Source organism: Amblyomma maculatum, chromosome 4 (assembly GCF_055883805.1).
Source record: "Amblyomma maculatum isolate TAMU_Amacu chromosome 4, ASM5588380v1, whole genome shotgun sequence".
Taxonomy (NCBI): domain Eukaryota; kingdom Metazoa; phylum Arthropoda; class Arachnida; order Ixodida; family Ixodidae; genus Amblyomma; species Amblyomma maculatum.
The window spans coordinates 37,333,300-37,349,897 of NC_139347.1; the positions used below are offsets into that span (position 1 = coordinate 37,333,300).

Consider the following 16,598-nt stretch of genomic DNA (forward strand, 5'->3'; position numbering starts at 1 on the left):
CACTAGGCATCTAACTCCCCATCCTTTCTTTTATAAGGTACAGTTGTCACTAGTCTAATGGCTCTGCACGGACACAGAACACGCGAAACCGGGAGTGGGAGGCACGGAAAGGAAGACGGCAGGCCAGCCGCATCGAGAGTCACGCCCATGACGACGAACAAGGTGAGGGTGAAATGGCGAGGGGAAGAGGTCCGCGTGCACGATTGTTTCCGGGTCACCCGCGCGCGTCAGGCCCCGAGCACGCTGCTGCCGATAAGAAACCACGCGCCGCCACAAGGTTAGCCTGACCGTTCCTCGCTGCTGCTGAATGCTACCGCTCGAGCGTAAAGTGACCGACGCAGCGCAGGATACGAGCCGCTGCGAGGAGAGGCTCCTACGGTGTCTCCGATGCGACGACGTCGACCACCTTCCTTCTCTCACACGCCGGTCCCGTCAGAATGAGCGTACAGGTGAACGTCACCGCACCAAAGTCTACGGGGCCCCGCTTTTTCTTGCAGCCGTTACTGTCGCATGCCAGTAGGCTAGCTTTGCCGCCCAAAACGGGTAGTTACACTACCAAGAAATCACTTCCCATGTATCAGTTCAGTTCAGTCGTGTCCGACTCTTCGTGACCCTATGGACCATGTCACGCCACACTTTCCGGTCTCTCACTATCTTCCTAACATCACATAACATGTATCACCTCTCGTCAATGACCCATTAATTTCAAATACCTCCAACCAGAGCCACTCGACACGAAATGCTTTTTACTGGTGCCCGTCCGTAACGGCTCCGGCGCTTAGACCAAAGATGGGAGCCTAAAATGACGGGAGAATATTTTCCCTGTTTACATTGCTCCTCTCCTTCGGCCATGCATCGAGCGATCTTTTGAATGAATTTATTCAAAAGAATAGCCCAATTCCGGCGTTAGGCTGAAAAGTTGGCGATGGCTGTAGCCCGCTCAGCCAGCTCACTGCGCTCGCTGCAATATGCACCGTCACATGCGCCGACTGGCTCATGCGGGCGAAGAAACCACTGCAGACATATCGGCCTGCCGCTGCAAGCCACGGCTGCAGGGCAATCGTGGCGGGCGAATGCGCCAGTAACGCGATTGTTTTTGCATTTCGCGGGCTTTCTTTGGAGCTCGGAAAAAAAGGTACACGCGAGGCTTTCTTTACCGCAAATAAATGGAATGGGAGCTTTCTGAAGGTGCGGAGCAAATCACATTTTTGTCTAAAGTCAATATTAAGTGAATGAGGAAAAATCACCTAATCAACTAATGACCTATTTCTGAAACCAAAAATTACCTGTGGTGCGAAAGAATGCTGGCAGCTGCATACGAGTGATTTACCTGGGCTATTTAATTTTTTAACCATTGATTCATGTTAGCTGAGGCCCCCGGTATATGAACGCATCGAGACAGCTTAGTAAATGCTTAGTAGGGTAAAAAAGGAAAAGAAAGGCTAGTGTGTCAAGGTACTGTTAGTTTCCCAAAGGAGCGGGATAAAATCACTTCTTGCAATGCAAGTCTGTGTCCCTGAGAAACACGATGCATTACAAGAAATTTCATCAGTGTTCTACCGTACTTCATGCAGCGTAGTGTTAGAAACGGGATACTGACGTAACTGTACTGCCCTGACGGAAAGACGACGCAGCGGTAACAGAACAACTCTGAAAACACGCCGCTCTGTCGCAGAGTCCCGTCGCTACCGTTGTCAGATGGGAAGAGGGACTTGACACCCGAAAGTGCCGTGCCCCGGAGTCTCGCATAACTCATCAGCCATCATCATCCGTTCAAAACCTCCGTCTCATCTATGGTGTCTCATCTTTTTTTAATACACTTGTTTTATTTTCATCTTTGTATAATCATGTGTTTTACCGCGGCCTGTAATTAGTTTTTTGTTTTACTGTTCACGTGCCCCCTTTACCTAATTCTGGGCATGTTTCTTCAACACAAAGAATTAGTGGTCCGATTTCCTGGGATTGTGCCGAGGCGCCGCGGCATTGTAATGACGTCTATGGCCTGTCGGTGTACTCGAGCCTCGGAGAAGACGAGCGCGCCGGCAGTCACGCTAAGTCGACGCAGTGTGCGGTGGGACTTTTCTACGCGGGCCCTGCTTGGGCTCTTCAGCAGAGCCGATTACGCGCGGTAACTTCAACTTGCTACATCGAATGGACACGGATAGTTTGTGCATCGTTTCGGACCTATACACACGGCCCGAAATGGAAAGTGATGTTCACTGCTGGTTCATTACACTTATTAGCAGGAACTATTTACTTCGCCAAAACGGTATACCAAATGTATGGAACAAAAATGTAAAAAATGTATGGAAATGTAGTTCCCATAGGAACAACTGCTCAAGTGTTACATCCGTTACGTGTGTGTGTGTGTATATATATATATATATATATATATATATATATATAAGCAGATCAATCAAAGGGAAATGAGGGTGCTCGTTATAATACATGAAGGAAAGAAGCCAACAGTCGGCGAGGCCAAGGAAAGCGTTGGGGATGGTATCTTTATGTCATTTTTTTTTTTAATGTTTACTTCGATAACCACAGAAATTAGTAATGTAATCTGTTTAGGGGAAAGATAATTAGACACAAAGTAGAAGAAAAAACAACGTGCCGATGGTGGGATCCGAACCCACGACCTCCGAATAACGCGTCCGGTGCTCTACCAACTGAGCTACATCGGCCGCTAATTTCTGTGGTTATCGAAGTAAACATTAAAAAAAAAAAAATGACATAAAGATACCATCCCCAACGCTTTCCTTGGCCTCGCCGACTGTTGGCTTCTTTCCTTCACATATATATATATATATATATATATATATATATATATATATATATATATATATATATATATATATATATATGTGTGAATGAAAGAAGCCAGCAGTCGGCGAGGCCAAGGAAAGCATTGGGGATTGTACTTTGTCATATTTTTTTTACTTCGATAATCACATAAATTAGTAATGTAATCTGTTCAGGGAAAAGATAATTAAACACAAAGTAGAAGGAAAAACAACGTGCCGATGCTGGGGACCGAACCCACGACCTCCGAATAACGCGTCCGGTGCTCTACCAACTGAGCTACATCCGCCGCTGTCCCCCCTGCTACTTTCTTGGGTATTTATGTTGTCTGTATACGAACCTTGAGAGTGTTCACCAGCGCCATCCTCAGCCATAGCGGCGGACGTGGGACGTCCTTTGTTACCGCCAGCGTCACGTAGAACGTGATCAGGAGCGAGGGCGAAAGCTGTGCTAGAACCCTCTTACGCTACCTATGGCCTCAAGACTGCCAGAGCCGAGACCCCCGTAAGCTACAAGCAGATCAATCAAAGGGAAATGAGGGTGCTCGTTATAATACATGAAGGAAAGAAGCCAACAGTCGGCGAGGCCAAGGAAAGCGTTGGGGATGGTATCTTTATGTCATTTTTTTTTTAATGTTTACTTCGATAACCACAGAAATTAGTAATGTAATCTGTTTAGGGGAAAGATAATTAGACACAAAGTAGAAGAAAAAACAACGTGCCGATGGTGGGATCCGAACCCACGACCTCCGAATAACGCGTCCGGTGCTCTACCAACTGAGCTACATCGGCCGCTGTCCCCCCTGCTACTTTCTTGGGTATTTATGTTGTCTGTATACGAACCTTGAGAGTGTTCACCAGCGCCACCCTCAGCCATAGCGGCGGACGTGGGACGTCCTTTGTTACCGCCAGCGTCACGTAGAACGTGATCAGGAGCGAGGGCGAAAGCTGTGCTAGAACCCTCTTACGCTACCTATGGCCTCAAGACTGCCAGAGCCGAGACCCCCGTAAGCTACAAGCAGATCAATCAAAGGGAAATGAGGGTGCTCGTTATAATACATGAAGGAAAGAAGCCAACAGTCGGCGAGGCCAAGGAAAGCGTTGGGGATGGTATCTTTATGTCATTTTTTTTTTAATGTTTACTTCGATAACCACAGAAATTAGTAATGTAATCTGTTTAGGGGAAAGATAATTAGACACAAAGTAGAAGAAAAAACAACGTGCCGATGGTGGGATCCGAACCCACGACCTCCGAATAACGCGTCCGGTGCTCTACCAACTGAGCTACATCGGCCGCTGTCCCCCCTGCTACTTTCTTGGGTATTTATGTTGTCTGTATACGAACCTTGAGAGTGTTCACCAGCGCCACCCTCAGCCATAGCGGCGGACGTGGGACGTCCTTTGTTACCGCCAGCGTCACGTAGAACGTGATCAGGAGCGAGGGCGAAAGCTGTGCTAGAACCCTCTTACGCTACCTATGGCCTCAAGACTGCCAGAGCCGAGACCCCCGTAAGCTACAAGCAGATCAATCAAAGGGAAATGAGGGTGCTCGTTATAATACATGAAGGAAAGAAGCCAACAGTCGGCGAGGCCAAGGAAAGCGTTGGGGATGGTATCTTTATGTCATTTTTTTTTTAATGTTTACTTCGATAACCACAGAAATTAGTAATGTAATCTGTTTAGGGGAAAGATAATTAGACACAAAGTAGAAGAAAAAACAACGTGCCGATGGTGGGATCCGAACCCACGACCTCCGAATAACGCGTCCGGTGCTCTACCAACTGAGCTACATCGGCCGCTAATTTCTGTGGTTATCGAAGTAAACATTAAAAAAAAAAAAATGACATAAAGATACCATCCCCAACGCTTTCCTTGGCCTCGCCGACTGTTGGCTTCTTTCCTTCATATATATATATATATATATATATATATATATATATATATATATATATATATATGTGAATGAAAGAAGCCAGCAGTCGGCGAGGCCAAGGAAAGCATTGGGGATTGTACTTTGTCATATTTTTTTTACTTCGATAATCACATAAATTAGTAATGTAATCTGTTCAGGGAAAAGATAATTAAACACAAAGTAGAAGGAAAAACAACGTGCCGATGCTGGGGACCGAACCCACGACCTCCGAATACCGCGTCCGGTGCTCTTCCAACTGAGCTACATCGGCCGCTGTCCCCCCTGATACTTTCTTGGGTATCTATGTTGTCTGTATACGAACCTTGAGAGTGTTCACCACTTTTCTTCTACTTTGTGTTTAATTATCTTTCCCCTGAACAGATTACATTACTAATTTATGTGATTATCGAAGTAAAAATATAAAAAAAAAATAAAGACAAAGTACAATCCCCAATGATTTCCTTGGCCTCGCCGACTGTTGGCTTCTTTCATTCATGTATTATAACGAGCACCCTAATTTCCCCTTATATATATATACATATATATATAAAACGTTTCGTTACAGCGAAGGTCTACGTTAAGGAATAGCGTAGTTTTGTTGTTTTGTTTAGACAAATCTGCCCCCCAAGAAATCGATCTTCTGGTTCGTTGGAATTGATGTTCTGGCCTCACCAACATCACCTAACATTACGGGTGCCCCCGCTTCTTGACCTCTTCCCGCTGCCTGAGTTACCTGCACAGTGCAATGCTGCTCGTGAGACAGCAGCAAAGTAGCAGCGCAGTGACAAAGCGAGACAGCGGAGCACCACGTGGCTGGCACTACTAGCAGCGAGACGGCATTGCAATTTCCTAGGGCACTTGCCGTGCTTTCAAGCTGGCGTCGAGGAAAAGGGGCTCGCACTTTATCATCGCCTGATGCAGTCAAACTTCCACAGCCAGAACCCGTTCTTTCATCGAGCGACCGTCGACGACAAGCACAGATCGAAAATGCGACAATACAGATCGACAAGTATCGCGACAGGACCATCGAGGCGGTTTGCAGGAGCAGACTACAACTTCGGCGGAGCCCGGCAGGGCGATCGACAAGGTGACGGGCAGTGCCGCGAATGGCCCGTGATGGATCGTGCCGCCGCCTGCAACACACCTGACCTTCCGTACGAAAAATGCCGCATAAACGCGAAAACCAACGCACATCGAGCCTATCTATGCTTGTTCTAGAGCCACAAATGGGGAAAGGGGGGGGGGGGGGGGGCGGAGCTGCATCGCTTTTCGAGACTGGTTCCGACGTTCGGCGACAGAAGAGTGATTCGACGGCGTGTACGAGATTATTATTCGCGCGCGAGGCAACTCTGCCACAACCACACACAGCTTGAGTGGTTGGGCGGATGAAGGCAGTGGGAGAAAGAAAAATGAAAAGAGACGGACGAGCTCGGCTGGACATCGGCACGAGGCATAAATATGCAAACGCTCAGTAGGCAAGCAAGCACGCGCGACGGTGAGAAAATGCATACCCCCCCCCCCCCCCCCCTTTCCCTTTCCCCTTTCGCAGTCCCTGTCCATCCAACCTCGACACTGCAACTCATCTTTCCGAGTTCAACAGCGTACGGCGAGGTCCTCGGGGGATATGATAACCGTGATAACTGCATCGACTTGCTAATGCGCGCCGAAGGCGTCCAGAAACTTGTGCCCCGGCGACAGCCCATGAGAGGCTCTGAACCAGGAGAGGCGCGCATAATCAAGTTTGTGCCAAAAGTCTGAGATGAATAAAGGCGGCGGCCTGTCAGGGACAGAGTTACGAATGATGGTCCCGGCGGAGCTGCTGCAGTCGCTAGAGCGATCTCGGCAAGCAACGGAGTCACATTGGGTACAGGTCAAGCGCGACGACCGGGTCAAGCACAGACGCTAAGCTGATGATGCCCCGTTCAGAATAACGTGTTTAGCTGACACATACGTACAGGTCGCAAGGACTGGTACTATAGGTAAGGTCCCATGCAGAGGAAGGAAATAAAAAAAGAGAAAGGGACAGGGGGAATAGAGAAACATGATGGCGATATTATTCGAGCGTAGGCGTCCAGACATGGCCTACGCCTTCTCCATAACAAAATCCCATCACTGCAGTGGCGGCACCTTTACGGAGGGCAAAAGGTCAACACCCATGACATCCCCATCAAATGATGGCTCTCCAGCACTACAGCCCAGCTCGACGTCGAGGAAACCTCCCAGAACAGCTGGCGAAGGACTCGGCCACCGCTCTGCACGCGTGGTGTCGCAGAGTGACGTAACAGTTCACATGTACCGGTTAAAACACTTTCGGCATGCCTAAGCTGCTATACAAAGGTCGCAAGGTACTTAAGTACTTTTTTCCAAGCAAACTAGCAGTGAGAACACGGAAGTCAGACAAGCTCACAAGGCAAGCAAAATGTGGAAAGGGCGATCGCGGCTCCATCCTCGCGTCTTGAAGTGCACGCCTTCCCAGAGGGCACGTAACGACCAAATCTCCGTGGTCGTCCCCGCAGGCGAATTCTAATGGAACTGGAATATTATTCGAATTACGCCGGATTAAAAAATCACGGAGCAAAATTAACAGGACATCCGATTCTAACGGTACAGAGTCATGGAGGTGTAGCTGCGCAGTGGGTTCACATCCAGGGGCACCTCTGTTCAGCAGCAACGTCGACAGGCGACGCTTCGGCGATTACATGAGAGAAGTCAGCAGCGACTTTGTATTTCGGCTAGAGCCCCTAGACATAGGGACCCTATCGCGGCACGAGGAGGGGTGCATCACTCAAATTCACATCCAACTAGAGGGGCGACAGCGTACCAAGATGCCAGGGAAAGGGAACGTACGGAGAGAGAGAGAGCAGGGAAAAGCAGAGCGCTTGACGTCAGCTCGGCATTATCACTGACTGTCAAACAGCTCCCAGCAACTCCCTGGACAGCGCTTGTCGCATCGATCCGACAGGGTCCAGCACTCCGACCCGTGTTGTCCACACCAGCACAGAGCAGAAAGAAAGTTGCCATGCCTCCTGTTACACGACGCGCGCTTAGCAATAGATTTCGGCGAAAGGCGCAATGCGACGAATAACCTTCGAGTGCCACGCGGATTGCGCACAGCGCGCATTTCCTCTACTACAAAAGGGGGCCAAAAATAACATAACAAAAATGAAAACCTTCCTACTGGAAGACTGCCAAATATTCTCGACACACTGTGAAAACTGCCCTGGGTCAGCGGCGTGAAACTGTACCGCGCGGCAAACGAGAAACGCAACTCCCATCTCTTCGGGAGTGTAGACTGTTCGCTCACACAGAGACAGTGCTTTTCGGGCAGTTCGAAGAGCGATATGTCATTGCTCTGGATGTATGCAGAGGGAGCTGTACTTGCAGTGCGAGCACTCAGCACAACATAAAGGACAAGCGAAGAAGGGCGATGAAAAACGACTTCGTTGTCTTACGTCACGCGCCAGAGCAAGTGAACAGTGCAGTCAAGCTACCCGTCGCGTGAACGACGGCAGTGCGGGGAGACGGCTAGGCGCGTTCAAGTAGGCGGAGACGGCAGTCGGACGGACGCGACGAAGCAGACCTGAAATGTTCGTTCACACTGTCAATGACAACACACTGCGGAAGTAAAAGCTGAAAGCGGAGAAAGATAAAGCAAGTTACCTACGACAACAAACAGCGCTCTAAGTTCGTGTCGGGGCGAATGGCACTGTTGAGCTGATGCCTGAAAGCAGAGCCACGGCCTTGGTATCGGAGCTTTGCCCGAAAACGCATGCGGTGTTCGATGCCGGTGCAGCTGTTTTCCACCACCTACAGCTGGCCTCTTATTACTGGATAAATGTTTCTGTGCCAATTCGCCATGCATCAACACTGCACATGGCTTTGCAGCGTTTTAGAAGAAAACAGAATTGGTAAAATTAAAAATGCGTTCGTAAGAATGGTTAAGCTTCTTGTATTTTTTTGTTTTTGCTGGTCTTGTTAATTATAGGCAAATATATAGTAACCGAATGGCGCTATCCTGACGTAGGCGGGTCCGCGAGGAAACTACAGCGTTAACGACACGACGAAGAAACGTGAACGTCCACACCCAATAGGTTGGGACATCTCATATCAGAAGGCAGAAAAGCATAGGCAAAACGAAACGGAATGTCATATCGATTCGACATTAGTACAAAGCGCTGATCTTAATACGCCTTTCTTTTCTCTCCCAGGATCGCTGTGCGGAGTTAATTTCACTGCCATATCTGAGGCCACGCCAAACTTCCTTCTTTAGAAGCGTAGTCTTGATCGAGCGGCTGATAAGTAAAACCATGCGCTTTGACTGCGGTTCTCGGGTTCTGGATATTTTGGTACCCCGATAATATGAAACGACTACGGCCCTTCTAGACTTCCCAGAAAACAATCCAACCAGTGTACTGTGTTCTCACTATGGCGATGATTACAATATAGGTTCTCAGACGAAGGGACACAGTGCGAGCTGCTTGCGGCTAAGTTTTGCCAGTGGAGGGGAGTCGAGGTAGGCACTCGCAGCTAACGACTGCAGCGCCGCTGCCAGGACCATGGCCGGTCTTGAGGCAGAGCGCGCTATCTCCCTCGAGACCGGCCGTGGTTATATACAAGTCATGCGTAATTTCTTTTTCGTTTTTTTTTTTTTTTTCGGGGCGGTTTGTGCACCGCATAAGCGAAGCAATGGTATGGCATGGAGTAACATATATATGGTTGCGATAGTTTGCGGACAGTTCCGGTACCGTTCTTGCCAGCGACCACCATTCCGCTGCTCGTTTAGCGCGCTGCGCCCAATCCACTTAACGGTGCGTCGCGACCTTTGAAGGGCCACTATGCCGGGTATGCCATTTTAAACAAACAAGCCCAGTGCTCCGATGAGGTATCGGAGATAGTCTCTGCAAAATATTACAGCGATGCGCGCCCCGGAAACCCGCAAAAATAAATATCAAAGCTCCATCATGCTCCCCTTCGAAAGCCAGGTTCTTTGGTCTCTACTCTGGCCGCCAATCCTGGACAACGACGTCAACAGCCAGGACGGCATCCACGTCTCTCTGACTGAGGGGTGAAGGGTGGGCTGCGCTTCTCTCTCGCCCGTTTCGTTGCGCAGTGCCTGCTCAGAGACCGTTCTGTGTGTTGGTGTCATTCCTACAGCCTTCCCTTCGCTCGCACAACCGCACTGCACACCACGCATCACGCCAAACAAGGAGGAGGAACGGGAATTTGACTTGCGGGGACGGCCAGGCAGGAGAGTGAAAAACCTCCGAGAGGGAATGGAAGAAAAGGACACGGCAGAATCGGTTGATTGTGGTGACTAACTGCGCTACTAATTAACATTTTAAATAATGTTGCAGCCTTGCGTTCCAGGGGCGAAGCCGTCACCGAGGAGGAAAATATATCCGACAGGAGAGTGGACCGTGGCCCTTCAAGTATTGCTGCCTCTGACGCGGCCGAAAATATGCACAATACTTCGCGGACCGTGAACGTTCCCAAATATGTGAGGAAGCGAGCAGACCTCACATCGAGTGCGCTACCACGAGCTCAGTGAGGCCGAAGAACGCGCACTCCGGGTCTCGTGTGGTTAACCGCCGCGCGGCGATTCCAATTTCGGCCACTCACTCAGGCTCGCGCGGGACGAAGACGGGGGGGTGGCCGAGCTGGACGCCGAGGAGCGGAAGAAGGCCTCGCAGAGGCGGCGCCACAGCTCTTCCTGGCGGCGCCGGTCGCGGCGCTTGCGACGCCTGTCCGGGCGACCACGACGCCGGCGGCACCCCACGTCCGCGTCTTCGTCGTCGCCGTCCGAGTCGTCTTCGACTCCGCCGCAGCCATCGCGCATGCCTGCCGACGTGTGTGTGCACACTACGAGGACCTCTCGGCAGGTGCACGAGGGGCGCCCGATCCCAGCGTCCTCCAAGGGGTTGCGAAATGCCGCCGCGCACGCGTATGGCGTAGTATGCGCGTTCCCATGCACGCATACAAAACACAAGCACGCCCTTTGAAGCACGCGAGAACCAGGGGTGCCTGCTGCTCGCCTCCGCGCGCGCTCACGCTCCAAGCAGTAGCCATGACCGCAAGACCAACCTCACTCGCTTCTTTCGCATGCCGGCTTTCTCTTGATTGCGGCCTCCCAGCTGGATGCATGCGAGGCAACGTGGTCGCATGCGCGAAGTCGCTGCTCTAAGTGCTAGGTTCAGACATCGCCGACCACCAGGGCGGAGGTGGATCCGGCGAGCATCCGAATCACCGTTTCCCAGGCCGAGCAGCTCACTGACATGTGCCAGAGCGCGCTGCTCCCCACGGGGAAAAGGGAAGGAGTAATGGAATTTCTCTAAGCCCCGGTCGTGCGTGCAGTGTAAGAAAATTTGCTCGCAAAAGAATTACGTCTTCCTCGTGGTAGCCAAGCTCCTGGAGGCTGCGTAAGGGTCTGTGGATGGGCAGCCAAATCAACGTCAATCTTTACAGCAGTTTTGAGTGTCTGGCCATTCGTGATAGCCACATCGATTTTCTAAACTTCCGAAATGCGATTACCCTCGGCGCTGTAGCTGAACAAGTTTCGGCTACTTCGAACCAAGTCACGAACTCGCGACAAAACACGCGCAGCGCGTAAGTGCGGCGCGGCTTTCGTCCCGCGCGGGCTTGAGCAGCAAGCAGCTTCGAGCCCCGCAGCGCAGGCTGGACAGAAGGTGACGTGCCAGTTGCACCACTGATTGACGGCGCAATAAGCAGCGCCTAGAGCGCGGGTTTGGACTTGCGCCTTTTGGAACGAAACAGCCAAAATTTGTAGAGCAGCAGCGCCGAAGGTAATCGAGTTTTCAAATTTAGAAGAAAAAAAAAAACTGATATGGCGGTTGCTAATGGCTCGATACAAATTTCTTGACTGGAACTAGTCGCCTAACCGGAATAGTCGATTCGCACGCATATTTTCGCTAGAAACGAAAGAGAGGCTAAGCTCAAAGCCGCCGAGACTGCGCCCCGTCCTTCCGCTGTTATCATTCGCGGTCACAAGAAGGCGAGGTAAGAGAACGATATGTCACATCGTGGTGCTCACGACGAGCTTCCGCATTTCGCTCTCTGCCTCGAGGCGACAGGTGCGGGTCGGAGCAAGCCTGCCACAGCAAAACGTTGTGCCAGGGTCTGGCTGTGCTAAAAGCTTTCTAATGAACGGCTTTTTTGCAAGCCGGGGTCTCATATTCGCCTTACGGGATTGAGTGCGGCGGGAAAATCGAATCCTTTTCTCTCCGCCAACAGGTACGTAGTGCCGTTCGCCACACCACCTCTGCTGCCGCAAGTTGGGCCGAAGCCACAGGGTCTCGAAGGAGAAGGAGCACCTTGACAGCGGGGAAGCTGGCTTCAGACATCGAACACAGGTCATCCGAGCAAGGAAAGCGGAATACGACGCTGTATGCACGCGAAACAAAGCGGGCACTACAAGTACGGGATGGACGCCCGGCATTGTTTTAATACTCGGTCGCTTCCAGCTAGCAAATAACACGAAGAGGTCGTTTGCTGTTCGCGGTGGCCGGCTTGCATAAGTGCGCGATCGCATGACAAAGCAATCATGCCAGCGCGGCCCTCGTTCCAAACACGGCGCCAGCCGTTATGTCCAACTCTCACCGGTCTCGAGAATTTTGTTTTTTTCACGGTGACCACAAAAGTAGCAAGTACACGAGAGAGAGAGAGAAAAGTAAGTCCTTCGCTCTCGCACCAGAAAATCCAATTTTCCGCTCGATCGACCAATTAATGCGCGAGATGAGGAGGGGAAGGAGGATAATGTCGTATACCGGCACACAAGAAGGCTTCAGCGGCCGAAGAAACCCCGCGAGGCCCTATCAATTTTTGCGTCTGTGTATGTGTGTGTGCGGGAACAAACAGCGCGGCGACAGAGCCGTCGTAAAGAGCGCGCGCGCTAGCGTAAAAGCGCAATTTCCCCCCTCTCGGCCCATCCAGACAAGGCGGCCGTAATACAAGGAGGTGGGCTCCATCAAATCTTCTCGGCCGCCACAAGTTTATAAGGCCCGAAGAAGGTGCCGCGATTTACAGCGTCACGCGCGCGCAAGCCAGCACCTCGTGTGTGCAGCAACGCCGACAACAATGGCCGTGGCAGAAAGAGTGGAGCCTACGCGGAGAGATAAAGGAACCGAGGAGGAGACGAACGACGCCCAGGACAGGAAAGCGCTGTTACATGTGCCTCGCGGCGCGGCCAGCTTTAAGGACCTTTAAGGACCCTCGATGGCCGCGCTCGAAGCACTTATACCTGCTAAGGCCACCCCTGCGAAAAAAAAAAAAAAAAAAGGCGCCACTGCATGATGGCGAACAGAGCCAGAAAATCTTTAGCGACGTTTCCGCCCGTTGCGCTGAACGAAATCTACTCTCGATCCCGAGTAAGCACGCCACTCCTATGTCATGCAGGGACGCTTGGACAATGCGGGGTTTACATCCAAGTGGGATAAAAAAAAACCCACCACATACTTTGGTAGATTACGACAGTATGCTAATGTCATATGTGACCGCACCTAAATTCACATCATGCAAAATGCCCGCCATTTCTTTTTTTTTTCTTTTTTTTTTTAGATCAAGCGTGAGCTTTACTCCTCGCACTGCAACTCAAAGGTATAGTTCACTTGCGCGTTTGACCCTGCACCGAGAAACTCCGCAGTGGATGGATGGGGCAAAGTAGTCATTCCTGAACCACTTTTGTAGGCACTTTCTACGAAGACATGCGGTACCTGTCGGGGGAGGGTAGTCATGCTTAAAGGAGCTTACGACCGGATAACTAGGTTTAACCCGCGTGAACACCCGCTAGTGAAAAAACTAAGGTTATATCTCCAACGTATTAAAAAAAAAAAAAAAAAGCGTCGATGAAGCCGTGAATGACATAGCGGCGTCACAATAGCCCAACCGCGCAACTGTCTGTTGCCTCGCAAAAAGGGGCAGCAGTATGCCGTCCACTGCATTTCAGATAATCTGCGCAGAGATGCAATTTGTTCTTCGCCGTTGTGACTTTGCACTCGAAGATTACACTGAACGATGGATAACCGTGTCAGCGTGCCCGTGCGGATGAAAATAATACGCAGCCCTCCACCACAAATAATAATCGAACTTGCAGAGTAACACTTAAAAAAAAAAAAACAATTAAAAAATGGTTCGTTTAGAAATACTATCAGGGAGCAAGTTCCGCTACTGTATATGCATGACGTATACAGCAAGCATACTCTTCGCCACGTACCAATGATGGACACGAAACGTTGGATGAGATGGAAGATACTCTTCGCCACCAATGATGGACACGAAACGTTGGATGAGATGGAAGAGAGAGATCTCTTCCATCTCATCCAACGTTTCGTGTCCATCATTGGTGGCGAAGAGTATGCTTGCTGTATACGTCATGCATACACAGTAGCGGAACTTGCTCCCTGATGGTATTTCTAAACGAACCATTTTTTTAATTGTTTTTTGAAGTGTTACTCTGCAAGTTCGAGTATTATCTGTAGTGGAGGGCTGCGTATTATTTTCATCCGCACGGGCACTCTGACACGGGGGTTACGCAATTGGAGAAAGTCCACAAAACTGTTGGAATAGGCGAGGGTAGTAATAGGCAAATGCGCGCGCCCGTATCACCGCCACCGACCGGCGCGCCGCTCCCCGAAACAGCTCACAATTTCGCGCCAGAGTGATGAAACCACACGCACACACTGCGGTTAACGCGTGCGGTCTTGCAGACAAATCGATTAGGGACTGCGGCGGCAGTGGAGAAAAAAAAAAAAAAATGTGTACCTCGAAAGCCTGCAGCGCCGAATTATAGCAGTCTGCTCCCGTTCGTAAATGGGATTTCCTCACGTGCCGATGCGGGAAGGCGGCAGCTTTTTGCCATTTTACTCCATTTTCTGTTCTGGGGCGATTCGCTGCGCCCCACCGCCTAGTCATTTTCGTTCGTGCTTTTTTTTTTTTCAATTCAAATATTTCATGCAGACGTCAGATAAGACTATACGACCTTCGACCATCCCTGCCAGACTCAGCGCGCAAAAGCGCTCTTACCTGCAGGGGTTACGCAGCCCGCAGACGAGTTCTTTACCCGCATAACGCGCTGTTGTGAAAGTGCAAATCAACATAAATTCGGGCACGAACTTTCACAAAGTTCGTCGGAGGTGCGAACGGTGCCAGCGTCGCCGTATTGGGTCAGTGATTCGACGTTGCATAGTCGAATCTGAGCATCGTATCGTAGTCTTCCGGCCTCTTAAGGACACGGTAGCATCGAGTATTTTTCTGTTAGGCAGCTCAAAAATTTAGAACATCCACGTCAATGTGAGAGGCACGCTCTCTTCGTGGCCCGAAACCTCGTACAAAGTAAGTTATTCGCCCTGGAGCGCCCATCCGGCATATAGAGACAATCTAGGAGCTAGCAGACCGTGGCGCCATCTACGATTTGGATACTCACTAGCGGCGCCGCACAAGAACTATCTATTGCGAAAGCATTTCGTGGCGTGGACAGAACATTTCGGCAAAGCTTGTCACTAGTCTGTGTCGGCACAGATTTTCCGCGCAAAATGTCAATCATTAATAAGAAAAAAATTTCGTATCCACGCCTGGAATCGAACCACCATCCTTCCGTTCCGCTGCCGAGTGTGCGAACCACAAGTCTATGACGACTTCCTGAGAACGAGTCCGTAATTATCCATGTCTAGCGTATAAGGAAGCCGCAAGCAGCTGAAGGAAAGCAGGGAAGGAGTGCAGCGAAAGTGTCTCGAAACCTGCAAATTCAAAGCTCAAAACAAATCAAAGACAATAAATCTCCCGTTAGACAGACGGGTAGCAACGTCAAATCATTCTTCACCATAATAACAATGCTTCGAGTAGCACAGACAGCGGTTCGTCTAAATACCCTCAGTGAAGAAATGGTACGAGTGCGAGATTCCGAACTTTATATACGAAGGAGTTTCGGAGCTATACAGGTGTGGTCATGGTCTGCTGTTCTCCGTCACCTCAAAGCAGAACTAAGGTTTACGGAAGCCGTGAGATGAGTGCAGAGCCTTGAGGCATCGTGGCATACAGTATTGACAATCGATCAGACTGCTCGCGAACAGACCTTTACTAACAGTTAATTCGGGCAGGTCTGGGCGATGGCGGCGTCCGCAGATCCTGCATCCGGTTCCTTATAAGAAAAAAAAAAAATATTAAAACAGTCATCGCAGCATGCTTCCAGGCATTCGGAATTATTAAAAGGCAATCGGTAGGCCTCTCGCCGCTCCGGCACCTGCGCCATGACTGCTTGCTACTACGGTCCCATTATGGTTACCTTTATAGAGAGAAATATACTCATTGTGTGACCTCCAGGCATAAGTAACCAAGGGTCGAATCTCCTTAACACCTTGCCTAACAGCTATACAGCGGGACGCCGAGAGTCCCGAGACGGCATCCATTTCTCAAGATACTGAACATACTCTGATACCGGGAGCACGGCTGTGCATGCGCCGAATTTCCCGGAACCGACCTCGGCAACGCGATACACTAGGGCCATTTGTTAACCTACACCAGCTACACCTGTGCAGCAAAAATCTATTGTAGGTATAGGAGATTTTCTACACTGGTGTAGCTGGTGTAGGTTAAACAAATGGCCCTACTTTTTACCGTGGCCCCATCATGGCCTACGGCGTATGCGTACATTCGATGAGCAATCTGTGTCTTGTTTCCTCTCAATCGCTTGACTGGCCGCGAATCCACATGCTTCCCGTAAACACTGACTTGTGCTCACATCGTAGCTACTACATATTCGTGTAACGTCGAAGAAAAGGCTACCCGTGCCGAGCGCAGCGTGGCGTATTACGGTGCATTGTAACTGCTGCGCAATTTTCAACCACGAGCCACGCTGCCGTCGTCTTTTCGTGAGC

At 50.3% G+C, this 16,598-nt stretch overlaps 1 protein-coding gene and 1 non-coding gene across 10 annotated transcripts in view; both read right to left on the bottom strand.

Annotated features, from left to right (window-relative positions):
- Nucleotides 1-16,598, bottom strand: part of LOC146190732 (protein scribble homolog) — a 175,756-nt gene that overhangs the window by 124,010 nt on the left and 35,148 nt on the right. The gene's annotated exons all lie outside the window — the stretch shown is intronic.
- Nucleotides 4,912-4,984, bottom strand: TRNAP-CGG (transfer RNA proline (anticodon CGG)). Its single transcript has one exon. It is a non-coding gene; the product is annotated as a tRNA-Pro (tRNA).